Genomic DNA, 16981 nt, shown 5'->3' on the forward strand with positions numbered 1-16981 from the left:
TGAGATTTATTTATTTTTGTAACTAGAAGTTTGTACCCTTTACCTACTTCACCTGTACACCTATTGCCCATTTGGCAACCATCAGTTTGTTTTCTGTATTTATGAATCTCTTTTCTGTTTTGGTGGTGGTGGCGGTGGTGGTTTTGTTTTTTGGTTCCCACATATAGGTGAAATAATCTGATATTTGTCTTTTACAGTCTTATTCATTTCACTTAGCATAATACCTTCTAGGTCCATCCAGGTTGTCATGAATGACAAGATTTCATTCATTTTTATGGCTGAGTAATATTCCATTGTGTATATACACCATATCTTCTTTATCTATTCATCTGTTGATGGGCACATACGTTGCTTCCATATATTGACTCTTATAAATAATGCTGCAATGAACATAGGGTTGCAAGTATCTTTTTGAGTTAGTGTTTTCATTTTCTTCTGATAAATACCCAGAAGTAGAATTTCTGGGTCATAAGATATTCTATTTTTAATTTTTTATTAAAATTTTTTTAATGTTTATTTATTTTTGAGAGACAGAGCATGAGCTGGAGAGGGGCAGAGAGAGAGGGAGACACAGAATCCGAAGCAGGCTCTAGGCTCTGAGCTGTCATTACAGAGCCCAACGTGGGGCTTGAACTCACAAACCATGAGATCATGAGCTGAAGTCAGACCCTCAACTGACTGAGCCACCCAGGTGCCCCTAGTTTTAATATTTTAAAAGTTTATTTATTTATTTTGAGACAGAGAGAGAGCACGGTAGGGGCAGAGAGAGAGAGGGAGAATCTCAAGCAGGCTCTACACTGCCAGCACAGAGCCTGACGCAGGGCTGGAACTTACAAACCATGAGATCGTGACCTGAGCCAAAATCAAAAGTTGGATGCCTAACCGACTGAGCCACCCAGGCGCCCCTGTTTTTAATTTTTTGAGGGACCTCCATACTGTTTTTCATAGTGGCTGAAGCAAATTACATTTCCACCAACAGTGCATGAGGGTTCCCCTTTCTCCACATCCTCACCAACACTCTTTGTTTCTTGTGTTGTTGATTTTAGCCATCCTGACAGATGTGAGGTGATATCTTATTGTGGTTTTGATTTGTATTTCCCTGATGAAAGTGATGTTGAACATCTTTTCATGGGTTTGTTGGCCATCTGGATGTCTTCTTTGTAAAAATGTCTATTTATGTCTTCTGACTATTTTTTAATTGGATTATTCGTTTTCTGAGTATTGAGTTTTGTTTTTAAGTAAACTCTACATCCAATGTGGAGCTCAAACTCAATACCCCACCATCAAGAGTCACATCAGCTACAGACTGAGACAGCCAGGTGCTCCTGGGTGTTGAGTTTTATAAGTTCTTTATATATTTTGGACACTAATCCTTTATTGGGTATGTCATTTGCAAATACCTTCTCCCATTCTGTAGGCTGCCTTTTAGTTTTGTTGATTGTTTCCTTCACTGTGCAGAAGATTTATTTTTTTATTAAAATTTTTTAAAAGTTTATTTACTTTGAAAGAGAGAGAAAGCAAATGAACTGGGGAGGAGCAGAGAGAGGCAGAGAGGGAGAGAATCCCAAGCAGGCTCCATACTGCAAGCACAGAACCCTATGTAGGGCTTGAACCCTTGAACCATGAGATCATGACCTGAGTTGAAATCAGAAGTTGGAGGCCCAAGCCACCCAGGTGCCACAGAAGATTTTTATTTTGATGTAGTCCCAATAGTTTATTTTTACTTTTGTTTCCTTTCCCTCAGGAGACATATCTAGGAAGAAATTGCCAAAGCCCATGTCAAAGAGGTTACTGTCTGTGTTCTTTTCTAGAATTTTTATGTTTTTATGTCTCACATTTAGGTCTTTCATCCATTTTGAGGTTACTTTTGTGTATGGTGTAAGAAAGTGGTCCAGTTTCATTCTTCTGCATGTTGTGGTCCAGTTTTCCCAACATCATTTGTTGAAGAGACAGTCTTTTTCCAATTGGATACTCTTTCCTGCTTTGTCAAAGATTAATTGACCATGTATTGTGGGTTCATTTCTGGCTTTCTATTCTATTCTATTGATCTATGTGTCTATTTTTGTGCCAGTACCATACTGTTTTGATTACTACAGTTTTGTAATATAACTTGAAGTCTGGAATTGTGATGACTCTGGCTTTCCTTTTCTTTTTCAAGATTGCTTTGGTATGCAGGGTCTTTTGTGGTACCATATACACCTTAGGATTGTTTATTCTAGCTTTGTGAAAAATGCTCATGTTATTTTGATAGGGATTACACTGAATGTGTAGATGGCTTTGGGTAGTGTAGACATTTTAACAGTATGTTCTTCCAACCCATGAGTATGGAATGTCTTTCCATTTCGTTGTGTCATCTTCAATTTCTTTCATGAGTGTTTTATAGTTTTCAGGGTACAGGTCTTTCACATCTTTGGTTAGGTTTATTCCTAGGTGCCTTATGTTCTTGGTGCAATTGTAAATGGGATTGATTCCTTAATTTCTCTTTCTGCTGCTTCATTATTGGTTTATAGAAATGCAACAGATTTCTGTATGTTGATTTTGTATCTTATGACTTTACTGAATTCATTTATCAATTCTATCAGTTTTTTGGTAGAGATTTTCAGGTTTTCTGTGTATAGCATCATGTCACCTGCAAATAGTGAAAGTTTCACACTTCCTTGCCATTTTGGATGCCTTTGATTTTTTTAAATGATTTATTATTTCTTAAGTTATTTTTATTTTTTTAAAAAATTTTAAATGTTTATTTATTTTGTACAGAGAGAGAGAGAGAGAGAGAGAGACAGAGTGTGAGTGGGGGAGGGGCACAGAGAGTGGGAGACACAGAATCTGAAGCAGGCTCCAGACTCCAAGCTGTCAGCACAGAGCCTGATGCAGGGATTGAACTCACAAATCATGAGATCATGACCTGAGCCGAAAACAGATGCTCAATCAAGTGAGCCACCCAAGCACCCTTAAGTTATTGGGGTTTTTTTCATTTATTTATTTATTTATTTAATAGATTTTGTTTTTTTTTACACACAAGAAATAATTCCTTCTAACCACCCACTACTGTGACTCAACTTGTCTATTACATTAGAAATACTGTATTAGTAGAAAGAAAGGGAGAAATTCATTTGGACAATTAGCTAACAATCATTATACTAATCCATTTCCACAAACCTTTATAATACATCTTAAGATATCCCCCACAGAAGTACACCAGAAATTTGGGCTACAAAACAAACATTTATATTGATGCCATATTTTTTTTTAAATTTTTTTTTCAACGTTTTTTATTTATTTTTGGGACAGAGAGAGACACAGCATGAACGGGGGAGGGGCAGAGAGAGAGGGAGACACAGAATCGGAAACAGGCTCCAGGCTCTGAGCTGTCAGCCCAGAGCCTGACGCGGGGCTCGAACTCACGGAGCGCGAGATCGTGACCTGGCTGAAGTCGGACGCTTAACCGACTGCGCCACCCAGGCGCCCCTTGATGCCATATTTTTTTACTAATCATCCAGAGTTGTTTTTTTTTTTTTAATTTACATCCAAGTTAGCATGTAGTGCAATAATGATTTCAGGCGTAGATTCCAGTGATTCATCCCTATGTATAACACCCAGTGCTCATCCCAACAAGTGTCAACCTTGATGCCCCTTACCCACTTAGCGCATCCCCCCCCCCACAACCCCTCTGGCAAACTTCAGTTTGTTCTCTGTATTTAAGAGTCTCTTGTGTTTTGTTCCCCTCCTTGTTTTTATATTATTTTTATTTCCCTTCCCTTATGTTCATCTGTTTTGTATTTTAATTTCCACATATGAGTGAAGTCATTGATATTTGTCTTTTTCTAATTTTGCTTAGCATGATATACTTTAGCTCCATCCACTTTGTTGCAAATGGCAAGATTTCATTCTTTTTGCTTTCCAAGTAATATTCCATTGTCTATATATACACCACATCTTCTTTTTTTTTTTAATTTATTCATTTTTGAGAGACAGAGTGTGAGCAGGGGAGGGGAAGAGAGAGAAAGGGAGACACAGAATCTGAAGCAGGCTCCAGGCTCTTATCTGTCAGCACAGAGCCCCATGCGGGGCTCGAACCCACAAACTGTGAGATCATGACGTGAGCCTAAGTCGGACACTTAACAGAATGAGCCATCCAGGAGCCCCTATACCACATCTTCTTTATCCTTTCATCAGTTGATGGACATTTGGGCTCTTTCCGTACTTTGGCTATTGTTGACAGTGCCATTATAAATATTGGGGTGCATGTGCCCTTTTGAAACAGCACACCTGTATCCTTTGGATAAATATCTAGTAGTGTAATTGCTGGGTCGTAGGGTTCTACTTATTTTTTAATTAAAAAAATGTTTCTTTATTTTTGAGAGACAGAGAGACAGACAGCAAGAGGGGGAGGGGCAGAGAGAGATGGAGACACAGAATCTGAAGCAGGATCCAGGCCCTGAGCTGTCAGAACAGAGCCCGTCACAGATCTCAAATCCATGAGCTGTGAGATCGTTACCTGAGCCGAAGTTTACTGATGCTTAACCGACTGAGCCACGTACCCCAGGGTAGTTCTGTTTTTAATTTTTTGAGGAACCTCCGTACTGTTTTCCAGAGTGTCTGGCTGCACCAGTTTGCATTCACACTAGCAGTGCAAAAGGGTTCCTCTTTCTCTCCATCCTCGCCAGCATCTGTTGTTGCCTGAATTGTTAATGTTAGCCATTCTGACAGGTGTGAGGTGGTATCACATTGTGGTTTAATTTCTATTTCCCTGTGATAGGTGATGTTGACCATTTTTTCATGTGTCTGTCGGCCATCTGGATGTCTTCTCTATTCGTGTCTTGCCCATTTCTTCACTGGATCATTTGTTTTTTGGGTGTTGAGTTTGATAACTTCTTTATAGATTTTTGATAGTAACAAAGGTATGTATCATTTGCAAATATCTTCTCCCATTCCATCGGTTGCCTTTTAGTTTTGCTGACTGTTTCCTTTGCCATGCAGAAGCTTTTTATTTTGATGAGGTCCCAATAGTTCATTTTTGCTTTTGTTTCCCTTGCCTCCAGAGACATGATCAGTAAGAAGTTGCTGCGGTCTAGGTCAAAGAGGTTTTTGCCTGCTTTCTCCTCGAGGATTTTGATGGCTTCCTGTCTTACATTTAGGTCTTTTGTCCATTTTGAGTTTATTTTTGTGTATGGTGTAAGAAAGTGGAGCAGGTTCATTTTTCTGCATGTCACGGTTCAGTTTTCCCAGCACCACTTGCTGAAAGAGACTGTCTTTATTCCATTGGATATTCTTTCTTGCTTTGTCAAAAATTAGTTGGCCATACGTTTGTGGGTCCATTTCTGAGCTCTATTCTGTTCCATTGATCTGAGTGTTTTTGTGCCAGTACCATACTGTCTTAATGATTACAGCTTTGTAATGCATCTTAAAGTCCAGAATTGTGATGCATCCACCTTCAGTTTTCTTTTTCAGGATTGCTTTCGCTATTCGAGGTCTTTTCTGGTTTCGTACAAATTTTAGGATTGTTTGCTCTAGCTCTGTGAAGAATGCTGGTGTTATTTTTATAGGGATTGCATCAAATATGTAGATTGCTTTGGGTAGTATCAATCTTTAACAATGCTTGTTCTTTCAATCCAGGAGCATGGAATTTTTTTCATTTTTTTTGTGTCTTCTTCAATTTCTTTCATAAGCTTTCTATAGTTTTCAGTGCATAGATTTTTCACCTCTTTGGTTATGTTTATTCCTAGGTATTTTATGGTTTTTGGTGCAATTGTAAATGGGATCAATTCATTGATTTCTTTTTCTGCTGTTTCATTATTGGTGTATAGAAATGCAACCGATATCTGTGCATTAATTTTATATCCTGTGACTTTGCTGAATTCATGGATCAGTTCTAGCAGTTTTTTGGTGGAATCTTTTGGGTTTTCCACATAGAATATCATGCTGACTTTAAAGAGTGAAAGTTTGACTGAACCTTGCTGACTGGGAGGCCTTTCATTTCTTTGTGTTGTCTGCTGAGGCTAAGACTGCCAATACTATGTTGAATAACAGTGGCAATACTGGACATCCCTGTCGTGTTCCTGACCTTAGGGGAAAAGCTCTGTTTTTCCCCACTGAGGATGATATTAGCGGTGGGTCTTTCATATATGGCTTTTATGGTCTTGAGGTGTGATCCTTCTATCTCTATTCTCTCGAGGGTTTTTATCAAGAAACGATGCTGTATTTTGTCAAATGCTTTCTCTGCATCTATTGAGAGGGTCATGTGGTTCTTGTCCTTTCTTTTATTAATGTTATGTATCACATTGATTGATTCATGGATATTGAACCAGCCCTGCATCCCAGGTATAAATCCCACTTTATTGTGGTGATTAATTCTTTTACTGTATTGTTGGATCCAGTTGGCTAGTATCTTGTTGAGAATTTTTGCATCCATGTTCATAAGGGAAATTGGTCTGAGTTCTCCTTTTTAGTGGGGACTTTGTCTGGTTTTGGAATCAAGGTAATGTTGGCCTTGTAGATTCAGGTTGAAGTTTTCCTTCCTTTTCTATTTTTTGGAACAGCTTCAAAAGAATAGGTGTTTGACTAATTTTTAAACGTTTGGTAGAATTCCCCTGGAAAGCCATCCGGCCCTGGACTCTTGTTTTTTGGGAGAGTTTTGATTACTAATTCAATTTCTTTACTTGTTATGGGTTTGGTCAAATTTTCTATTTCTTCCTGTTTCAGTTTCAGTAGTTTATATCTTTCTAGGAATTTGTCCATTTCTTCCAGATTGCCCAATTTATTGGCATATTGGCTCATAATATCTCATTATTGTTTGTGTTTCTACAGTGTTGGTTGTGACCTCTCCTCTTTCATTCTTGATTTTATTTATTTGGGTCCTTTTCTTTTTCTTTTTGATCAATCTGGCTAGAGGTTTGTCAATTTTGTTAATTCTTTCAAAGAACCAGCTCCTGATTTCATTGATTTGCTCTATTGATCTTTTGATTTTGATACCATTGATTTCTGCTCTAATTTCTATTATTTCCCATCCTCTGATGGTTTTGGGTTTTATTTGCTGTTCTTTTTTCAGCTCTTTAAGGTGTAAAGTTTTGTTGTGTGTCTGAGACCTTTCTTTCCTCTTTAGGAAGGCCTGGATTGCTATATACTCCTTCTTATGATTGCCGTTGCTGCATCCCAGAGGTTTTGGGCTGTGGTGTTATCATTGTCATTTTGTTCTTGGTTAACTCATATATTCTTTAGTAGGATGTTCTTTAATCTCCAAGTATTTGTGGTTTTTCTGAATTTTTTCTTGTCATTGATTTTGAGTTTCATAATTAATTGGTTTATATATTTGGGTATCTTCATGTTGGGGACATAAATGTTTACAATGTTAGATCTTGGTGGATAGACCACTTAATTATGATATAATGCCCTTCTTCATCTCTTGTTACAGTCTTTATTTAAAAATCTAGTTTGTCTGATATAAGTAAGTATGTCTACTCCAGTTTTCTTTTGGCGACCATTAACATGATAGATGGTTCTCTGTCTCCTTAATTGCAATCTGAAGGTGACTTAAGGTCTAAAATAGGTCTCTTGTAAACAGCATATAGATGAATCTTGTTTTCTTATCCATTCTGATACTCTATGTCTTTTGATTGGAGTGTTTAGTCCATTGACATTTAGAGTGAGTACTGAAAGATATGAATTTATTGCCATTGTGTTGCCTGTAGAGTTGGAGTTTCTGGTGGTATTCTCTTGTTCTTTCTAGTCTTTGTTGCTTTTCGTCTTTTTGTTTTGTTTTGTTTCATCTTTTCTTCCCTCAGAGAGTCCTCCTTAAAATTTCTTGGTCACAAACTCCTTTATTTTTTGTTTGAAAATCTCTTTTTTTCATTAAATTTTTTTAAAAAGTTTGTTAGTTAATTTATTTATTTTTGAGAGAGAGAGAGAGAGAGAACATGAGCAGGGAGGAGCAGAAAGAGAGGGAGATATAGAATCTGAAGCAGGCTCCGAGCTGTCAGCATAGAGCCTAATGCAGGGCTGAAACTCACAAACTGAGATCATGACCTGAGCCAAAGTCAGATGCTTAACCAACTGAACCACTCAGGTACCCCTTGTCTGGGAAACTCTTTATCTCTCCTTCTATTTTGAATTATAGCCTTGCTTGATAAAGAATTCTTGGCTGCATATTTTTCTGATTCAGCAAGTTGAATATATCCTGCCACTCCTTGTTGTCCTGCCAAGTTTCTGTGGATAGGTCTGCTGTGAACCTCATCTGTCTTCCCTTGTATGGTAAGGACCTTTTTTTCTTTGTTGCTTTCATAATTCTTTCCTTGTCTGTTTATTTTGTGAATTTGACTATGATATGCCTTGTTGATGGTTGTTTTTTGTTGAATCTAATGGGAGTTCTCAGTGCTTCTTGGATTTTGATGTCTGTGTCTTTCCCCAGATTAGAAAAGTTTTCAGCTGTAATTTGTTCACATAAACCTTCTCCCCTTTTTTCTCTGTCTTCGTCTTCTGGGACTCTCATGATTTGGATGTTATTCCTTTTTAATAAGTCACTGAGTTCTCTAATTCTTGTATCATGTTCTTTTGCCTTAGTTTCCCTCTTTTTTCTGCTTCATTATTCTCCATAATTTTGTCTTCTATGTCACTTACTCGCTGCTCTGCTTCATCCATCCTTTCCGTCATGGCAAAAGACCCTATCTTTGATTTCTTTTGTTGTCTGTTGTGGGTAGGACGTCCAGCACTATGTTGAATAAAAGTGGTGAGAATGGACATCATTCCTGTCTTGTTCCTGACCATAGAGGAAAAGCTCTCAGTTTTCCTCCATTTAGTATGATGTTACCTGTGGGTTTTTCATATATGGCCTTTATTATGTTGAGATATGTTCCCTCTAAACCTACTTTATTGTGTTTTTTTATCATGAATGAATGTTGTCCTTTGTCAAATGTTTTTTCTGCACCTATTGAAATGATCATATAGTTCTTATTCTTTCTTGTATTAATGTGATGTATCACATTGATTGATTAGCAAATATTGAACCTCAATGGCAACCCAGGAATAAATCCCACACGATCATGGTGAATGATTTTTTTTAATGTATCGTTGGGTTCTGTTTGCTAGTATTTTGTTGAGGATTTTTGCATTGATATTCATCAGAGTTATTGGCCTATAGTTCTCTTTTATGTGTGTGTGTGTCTTTTTTTTTAAAATTTTTTTTTCAACGTTTTATTTATTTTTGGGACAGAGAGAGACAGAGCATGAACGGGGGAGGGGCAGAGAGAGAGGGAGACACAGAATCGGAAACAGGCTCCAGGCTCTGAGCCATCAGCCCAGAGCCCGACGCGGGGCTCGAACTCCCGGACCGCGAGATCGTGACCTGGCTGAAGTCGGACACTTAACCGACTGCGCCACCCAGGCGCCCCTGTGTGTGTGTGTCTTTATCTGGTTTTGGTATCAGGGTAATTCTGGCCTCATAGAAGGAATTTGGAAGTTTTCCTTCCTTTTCTATCTTTTGGAATAGTTTGAGAAGAAAAGATATTAACTCTTCTTTGTTTTTTATGCTTTTATTTGTTTATTTTGAGAGAGAGAGAGAACATGCAAGTGGGGGAGGGACAGAAAGAGAGGGGAATAGAGAATCCCAAGCAGTCTCTGCATTGACAGCACAGAGCCTGATGCAGGGATTGATCTCATGACAATGAGAGCATTACATGAACCGAAATCAAGAGTTGGACACTTAACCCACTGAGCCAGCCAGGAGCCCCTGACTTTTCAAATGTTTGGTAAAATTCTTCTGTGAAGCCAACTCGTCCTGGACTTTTGTTTGTTAGGTGTTTTTTGATTACTAACTCAATTTCTTGCTAGTTATTATTCTGTTCAAGTTTTCTATTTCTTCCTGTTTCAGTTTTGGGAAGTTATATGTTTCTGGAAATTTACCCATTTCTTCTAGTTTGTCCAATTTGTTGGCATATGGCATTTCATAATATTCTCTTATAATTGTTTGTATTTCTGTGGTGTTGGTTGTTATTTCTTTTCTCTCTTCTGTTGGTTCCTTTCTCTTTCCTTTTTGATAAGTTTGGCTAGAGGGCTATCAACTTTATTAATTTTTTCAAAGAACAACCCCTTGTTTCATTGATCTGTTTTATTGTTTTTTAGTTTCTGTATCATTTGTGTCTTCTCTAATATTTATTATTTCCTTCCTTCTTCTGGCTTTAGATTTTGTTTTTCTTTTTCCAGCTCCTTTAGGTGTAAAGTTAGGTTATTTGAGACTTTTCTTGCTCCTTGAAGTAGTCCTGTATTGCTCTATAATTCCCTCTTAGGGCTGCTTTTGCTGCATCCAAAACATTTTGGATTGTTGTGTTTTTATTTTCATTTGTTTCCATGTATTTTTTTCATTTCTTCTCTTATTTCCTGGCTTACCCATTCATTGTTTAGTAGCATGTTATTGAACTTCCATGTATTTGTGGTCTTTCTGGATTTTTTCTTGTGGTTGACATCTAGTTTCATAGCATTGTGGTCAGAAAAGGAACATGGTAGAACTTCAATCTTCTTATATTGCCTAAGGCCTGTTTTGTGACCCAATATATGATCTATTCTGGAGAATATTGCATGTGCACTTGAAAAGAATGTGCATTCTGCTGTTTTGGGATGGGAAGTTCTGAATGTATCTGTTAAGTCTATCTGATCCAGTGTGTCATTCAAAGCCATTGTTTCCTTGCTGATTTTCTGTTTAAAGATTTTCCTTTCTAAATTTTTTATTTTTATTTTTTTATTAAAAATTTTTTTAATGTTCATTTATTTTTGACAGAGAGAGAGAGACAGAGCATGAGTGAGGGGGGAGGGGCAGAGAGAGGGAGACACAGAATCTGAAGCAGGCCCCAGGCTCTGAGCTGTCAGCACAGACGCTGACACGGGGCTCGAACTCATGGACTGCAAGACTTCACTCCGAGGTGAAGTCGGACGCTCAACCAACTGAGCCACCCAGGCGCCCCTCTAAATTTTTTTTAAACGTTTATTCATTTTTTGATACAGAGAGACAGAGCACGAGTGGGGGAGGGGGAGAGAGAGAGGGAGACATAGAATCTGAAACAGGCTCCAGGCTCCGAACTGACAGCACAGAGCCCCACGCGGGGCTCGAACTCATGGACTGCGAGACCATGACCTGAGCTGAAGTTGGATGCCCAATGGCTGAGCCACCCAGGTGCCCCAAAAGATTTTACTTTAAGTAATCTCTACACCCAACATGGGGCTTTAACTTACAACCTGAAGATCAAGAGTCGAATATTTTACCAACTGAGGCAGCTAGGTACCCCTGATTTTTTGTTTAGATGACATGTCCATTGATATAAGTGGTGTTTTAAATCCCCCTACTATTATTGTGTTAATATCAATTAGTTCCTTTATGTTTGCTATTAATTGTTTTATATATTTGAGGGCTCTCCTGTTGGGTGCATAAATGTTTACAATTGTTACATGTTTTTGTTGGGTTGTCTCCTTTATAATTATATAGTGCCCTTCTCTGTCTCTTGTGATAGTCTTTTTTTTAAATTAAAAATTATTTTTACATTTATTTATTTTTGGGAGACAGAGAAAGACAGAGCACAAGTGGGGGAGGGGCAAAGAGAGAATGAGACACAGAATCCAAAGCAGGCTCCATGCTCTCAGCTCTGAGGTTGCACTTTGTGCTTTTTTTCTTTTTTTGTATAAAAACATATCCTGGAAATAACACCAGCATTCTTCACAGAGCTAGAGCAAACGATCCTGAAATTTGTATGGAACCAGAAAAGACCCTGAATAGCCAAAGAAACCTTGAAAAAGAAAACCAAAGCTGGAGGCATCACAATCCCAGGCTTCAAGATGTATTATAAAGCTGCAATCATCAAGACAGTATGGTACTGACACAAAAACTGTATCTAAAGGAACAGAATAGAGAACCCAGATAGGGACCCACAAATGTATGGCCAACTAATCTTTGACAAAGCTGGAAAGAATATGCAATGGAATAAAGACAGTTTCTTTAGCAAATGATGTTGGGAAAACTGGACAGTGACATGCAGAAAAATGAACCTGCTCCACTTTCTTACACCATACACAAAAATAAACTCATAACGGATGAAAGACCTAAACGTCAGACAGGAAGCCATCAAAATCCTAGAGAAGAAAGCAGGCAAAAACCTCTTTGACCTAGGCTGCAGTGACTTCTTACTCAACATGTCTCTGGAGGCAAGGGAAACAAAAGCAAAAATGAACTATTGAGACCTCATCAAAATGAAAAGCTTCTGCATAGAGAAGGAAACAATCAGCAAAAGTAAAAAGCAACAGATGGAATGGGAGAAGATATTTACAAATGACATTTCAGATGAAGGGTTAGTGTCCAAAATCTATAAAGAAGTTATCAAACTCAACACCCAAAAAACAAATAATCCCGTGAGGAAATGGGCAAAAGACATGAATAGACACTTCTCCAAGAAGACATCCTGATGGACAACAGACACATGAAAAAATGTTCATCATCACTCATCATCAGGGAAATACAAATCAAAACCACAATGAGATATCACCTCACACCTGTCAGAATGGCTAACATTAACAACTCAGGCAACAACAGATGTTGGCGAGGATGTGGAGAAAGCGTGTCTCTTTTGCACTGTTGGTGGGAATGCAAACTGGTGCAGCCACTCTGGAAAACAGTATGGAGGTTCCTTAAAAGATTAAAAATAGAACTACCCTATGACCCAGCAATTGTACTACTAGGTATTTATCCAAGGGATACAGGTGTGCTGTTTCGAAGGGGCGCATGCACCCCAATGTTTATAGCAACGCAATTGACAATAGCCAAAGTATGGAAAGAGCCCAAGTGTCCACCAATGGATGAATGGATAAAGAAGAAGTGGTATATCTACACAATGGAGTATTACTCGACAATCAAAAAGAATGAAATCTTGCCATTTGCAACTACATGGATGGAAGTGGAGAGTATTAGGCTAAGTGAAATTAGTCAGTCAGAGAAAGACCAATATCGTATGAGTCCACTTATATGAGGACTTTAAGATACAAAACAGATGAACATAAGGGAAGGGAAGCAAAAATAATATAAACACAGGGAGGGGGACAAAACATAAAAGTTTCTTAAATATAAAGAACAAACTGATGGTTGCTGGAGGGGTTTTAGGAGGGGTGATGATCTAAATGGGTAAGGGGCATTAAGGAATCTACTCCTGAAATCATCGTTACATTGTATGCTAACTTGGCTGTAAATTAAACAATAAATAGATAACAAAATATATTAAAAAATAAATCTATACTAAATAATAAGGTCTATTAATTAAAAAATAATAAGGCATCTATTTTGGCTAATGTTAAAAAAATTTTTTTTAATGTTTATTTATTTTTGAGACAGAGAGAGACAGAGCATGAATGGGGGATGGTCAGAGAGAGAGGGAGACACAGAATCTGAAGCAGGCTCCAGGCTCTGAGCTGTCCGCACAGAGCCCGACGCGGGGCTCAAACTCACAGACTGCGAGATCATGACCTGAGCCGAAGTCGGACGCTCAACCAACTGAGCCACCCAGGCGCTCCTATTTTGGCTAATGTTTAACAAAAGACTAATGTCCAAATATTAGCTCCACAATATCTAGCATTAAATGTGACCATATTTGAGTTGTAAATGCAATTTTACTCCTGTGGCTGTAAACTAATGTTTGACCAGGCAAATTAAAATGTCACATTTGAAAAATAAATAAATAAATTCCCTATCAGTTATGTTATTTATATCTGTTTTGCTTGGATCTCTGGCTGTGACCTTATAGTGTTTTTTCATTTGGAATAAATTCCTCTGTCTTCTCATTTTGTCTAAGTCTCTGCCATCTTCTCTGTGTTAGAAATCCCTGTTATGTCTCCTCTTCCTGAAAGTAATGGTCTTATGAAGAAGAGAGCCTGTAGTGTGCAGGGTCTGGCACTTCAGGGAATGCCTCTAGCATGTGTTACATGGGCTCTGCTGTTGTGTTCTGGCTGTTCTGTCCTCCAGGCCAGTCATCTGCAGATGCTTGTCCCTGGCCTGGATGTAGTGAGTTTTAACTAGGTATGCTATGGTCTGCTTGTGAAATGAGACCTGTTACCACCTCTCCTGGAACTGAGGACCTGAAAAACTCTGTTGTTAGGAGATGTGTTGTGGGCAGGAGTTTGTGTGGTCTTCTACAGGAGGGGCCTGCCTTGCTGGGACTGAGCAGGGCAGTTCTATCAGAGCCCAAGGCAGTGGGACTTGGTGTAAGCACATTAGGTAGCCAATGTCTACACTGTGTTGCTTCCTGCAGGTGGATCTGCGTTTCTGTTGAGGACCATCAGAGAAGAGTGGCACTATTCAGCTCCCTTGTTCCCAGAGAGGTGCCTCTGTGAGCACTGCCTCTCAGGGACACTCTCCAAGAAGAGAAGAATGAATAATCTCTCCACTGTGTGTCCCATGTGTTCTTCAGATGGACGTTTCCATGCTGTTGTCACCCATCCTCCAGGGTTGTTTGCCTGCCTTCTCTGTAAGAGCAGTGCAGTGCCTGCAGGGCTCAATCCCAGCCAAGTCTGGGGACCTTTACTTCTCCAGGCTTTAAGCTGCCCTGTTTGCAAGGAGGCATGAAATTCAGCCCCTCTTGCTTTCCAAGCCAATGGCTATGGGGAAATATTCTCCCTGTGTATTCGCCTGTGTGCTTCTCACTCTCGCCCTTCTATGTGACCACAGCTCCCCTCCCTCAACAGCAGCCAGGATCCATCTCCTCTCTAAGCTGCTTCACCATACTTTCTACCTTCTTCAATGTGGACTCTTGTCTCCCTTTAGTTCTGGAGCTTGTTCTGTCAGTCTTCAGGCTGATTTCTGGGGTATTTAGGATGATTTGATAGTTACCTAGTTACATTGGTGGGATGAGGTGAGCCTAGGGTCCTCCTTGTCTGTCACCATTTTCCTCTCTGACTAGGCTTATTGGGATTTTTTTTCTCAATTTCTTTTCTGCTACTTTGTTATTAGCATTTGGAAATGCAACAGATTTTTATAGATTAATTTTGTATCATATAACTTTATTAGTTTTAATAATTTTCTTTGGTGGAGTCTCTAAGGTTTTCTACTTATACTAGCGTGTCACATACAAATACTGACAGTTTTATTTCTTCCTTAACAATTTGGATACTTTTATTTCTTTTTCTTGTCTGACTGCTGTGACTAGAACTTTCAGTAGTATGTTGAATAAAAGTGGTGAGAGGGGACATCCTTGTCTTGTCCCTGACCTTAGGGGAAAAGCTTTCAGTTTTTCACTGATTTTAGTTGTGGGTTTGTCATATATGACCTTTATTATGTTGAGCTTGTTCCCTCTAAATGTGCTTTGTTGAGAATTTTTGAATTTTTTATTATTATTTTTTTAAAACATTATTTATTATTGAGAGACAGAGAGACACAGAGCATGAGCAGGGGAGGGTCAGAGAGAGGGGGAGACACAGAATCTGAAGCAGGCTCCAGACTCTGAGCTGTCAGCACAGAGCCTGAGGTGGGGCTCGAATTCACAAACCCGAGATCATGAACTGAGCTGAAGTCAGACGCTTAACCATCTGAGCCACCCAGCTGTCCCGAGTTTACTTTTTATCATGAACAGATGTTGAATTTTGTCAAAAGCTTTTTCTGCATCTGTTGAGATGATTATATGATTTCTATCCTTCATTTGTTAATTGATTTGCTGATGCTGAACCATCCTTGCATCTCTGGAATGGATCCCACTTGATTGTGGTGGATGACTTTTTAAAATGTATTGTTGAATTTCATTTGTTAATATTTTGTTGAGGATTTTTGCACCTGTGCTCATCAGGGATATTGGCTTGTAGTTTTTTGTTTTGTTTTGTTTTGTTTTTGTAGTGTCCTTGTCTGGTTTTGGTATCAGGGTAATGCTGGCCTCCTTGAATGAATTTGGAAGTTTTCCTTACTCTCCTATTTTTTGGAATAGTTTGAGAAGGAAAGGTATTAACTTAACTTTAAATGTTTAGTAGAATTCAGATGTGAAGCCATCTGGTCCTGAACTCTTATTTTTGTTTGTTTTTTTATTTAAAAATTTTTTTAACATTTATTCATTTTTGTGAGACAGAGAGAGACAGAGCATGAGTGGGGGAGGGGCAGAAAGAATTCAAAGCAGGCTCCAGGCTCTGAGCTGTCAGCACAGAGCCCAATGTGGGGCTCGCACCCATGAACTGTGAGATCATGACCTGAGCTGAAGGCAGACGCTTAACCGACTGAGCCACCCAGGTGCCCCACTGAACTCTTGTTTGTTGGGAGTTTTTTGTACTGATTCAATTTTGTCGGTAGCAATCTGTCTGTTCAGATTTTCTTTTTTTTTTTTTAACGTTTATTTATTTTTGAGACAGAGAGAGACAGAGCATGAACGGGGGAGGGGAAGAGAGAGAGGGAGACACAGAATCGGAAACAGGCTCCAGGCTCTGAGCCATCAGCCCAGAGCCCGACGCGGGGCTCGAACTCAAGGACTGCGAGATCGTGACCTGAGCTGAAGTCGGACGCCCAACTGACTGAGCCACCCAGGCGCCCCCGGATTTTCTATTTCTTCCTGATTTAGTCTTGGAAGATTGTGTGTTTCTAGGAATTTATCCATTTCTTCTAGGCTTTTATTTATTGGCATACAATTTATCCTAGTAATATCTTATAAAACTTTGTATTTGTGTAGTGTTAGTTGTAATTTCTCCTCTTTCATTACTGATACGATTTATTTTGGTTCTCTTTCTCTCTCTGATGAATCTTTCTAAAGTTTTATCAATTTTGTTTATAGTTTTGAAGAACCTCTCTTAATTCTAGTGATTTTTTCTATTTTTTTTTTGTTGTTTCTATTTAATTTATTTCCACTCTGATTTTCATTATTTTCTTCCTTCTGTTAACTTTGGCTTTGTTTGTTCCTCTTTTTCTAGTTACTTTCGGTGTAAGTTTAGATTTTTTTTGAGATTTTTCTTGTTGCTTGAATTAGCCTTCTGTCACTATAAATTTCCCTCC

Source organism: Lynx rufus, unplaced genomic scaffold, assembly GCF_022079265.1.
Source record: "Lynx rufus isolate CCGP_SWC_20201006 ecotype Redwood Valley unplaced genomic scaffold, mLynRuf1.p SCAF_2, whole genome shotgun sequence".
Taxonomy (NCBI): domain Eukaryota; kingdom Metazoa; phylum Chordata; class Mammalia; order Carnivora; family Felidae; genus Lynx; species Lynx rufus.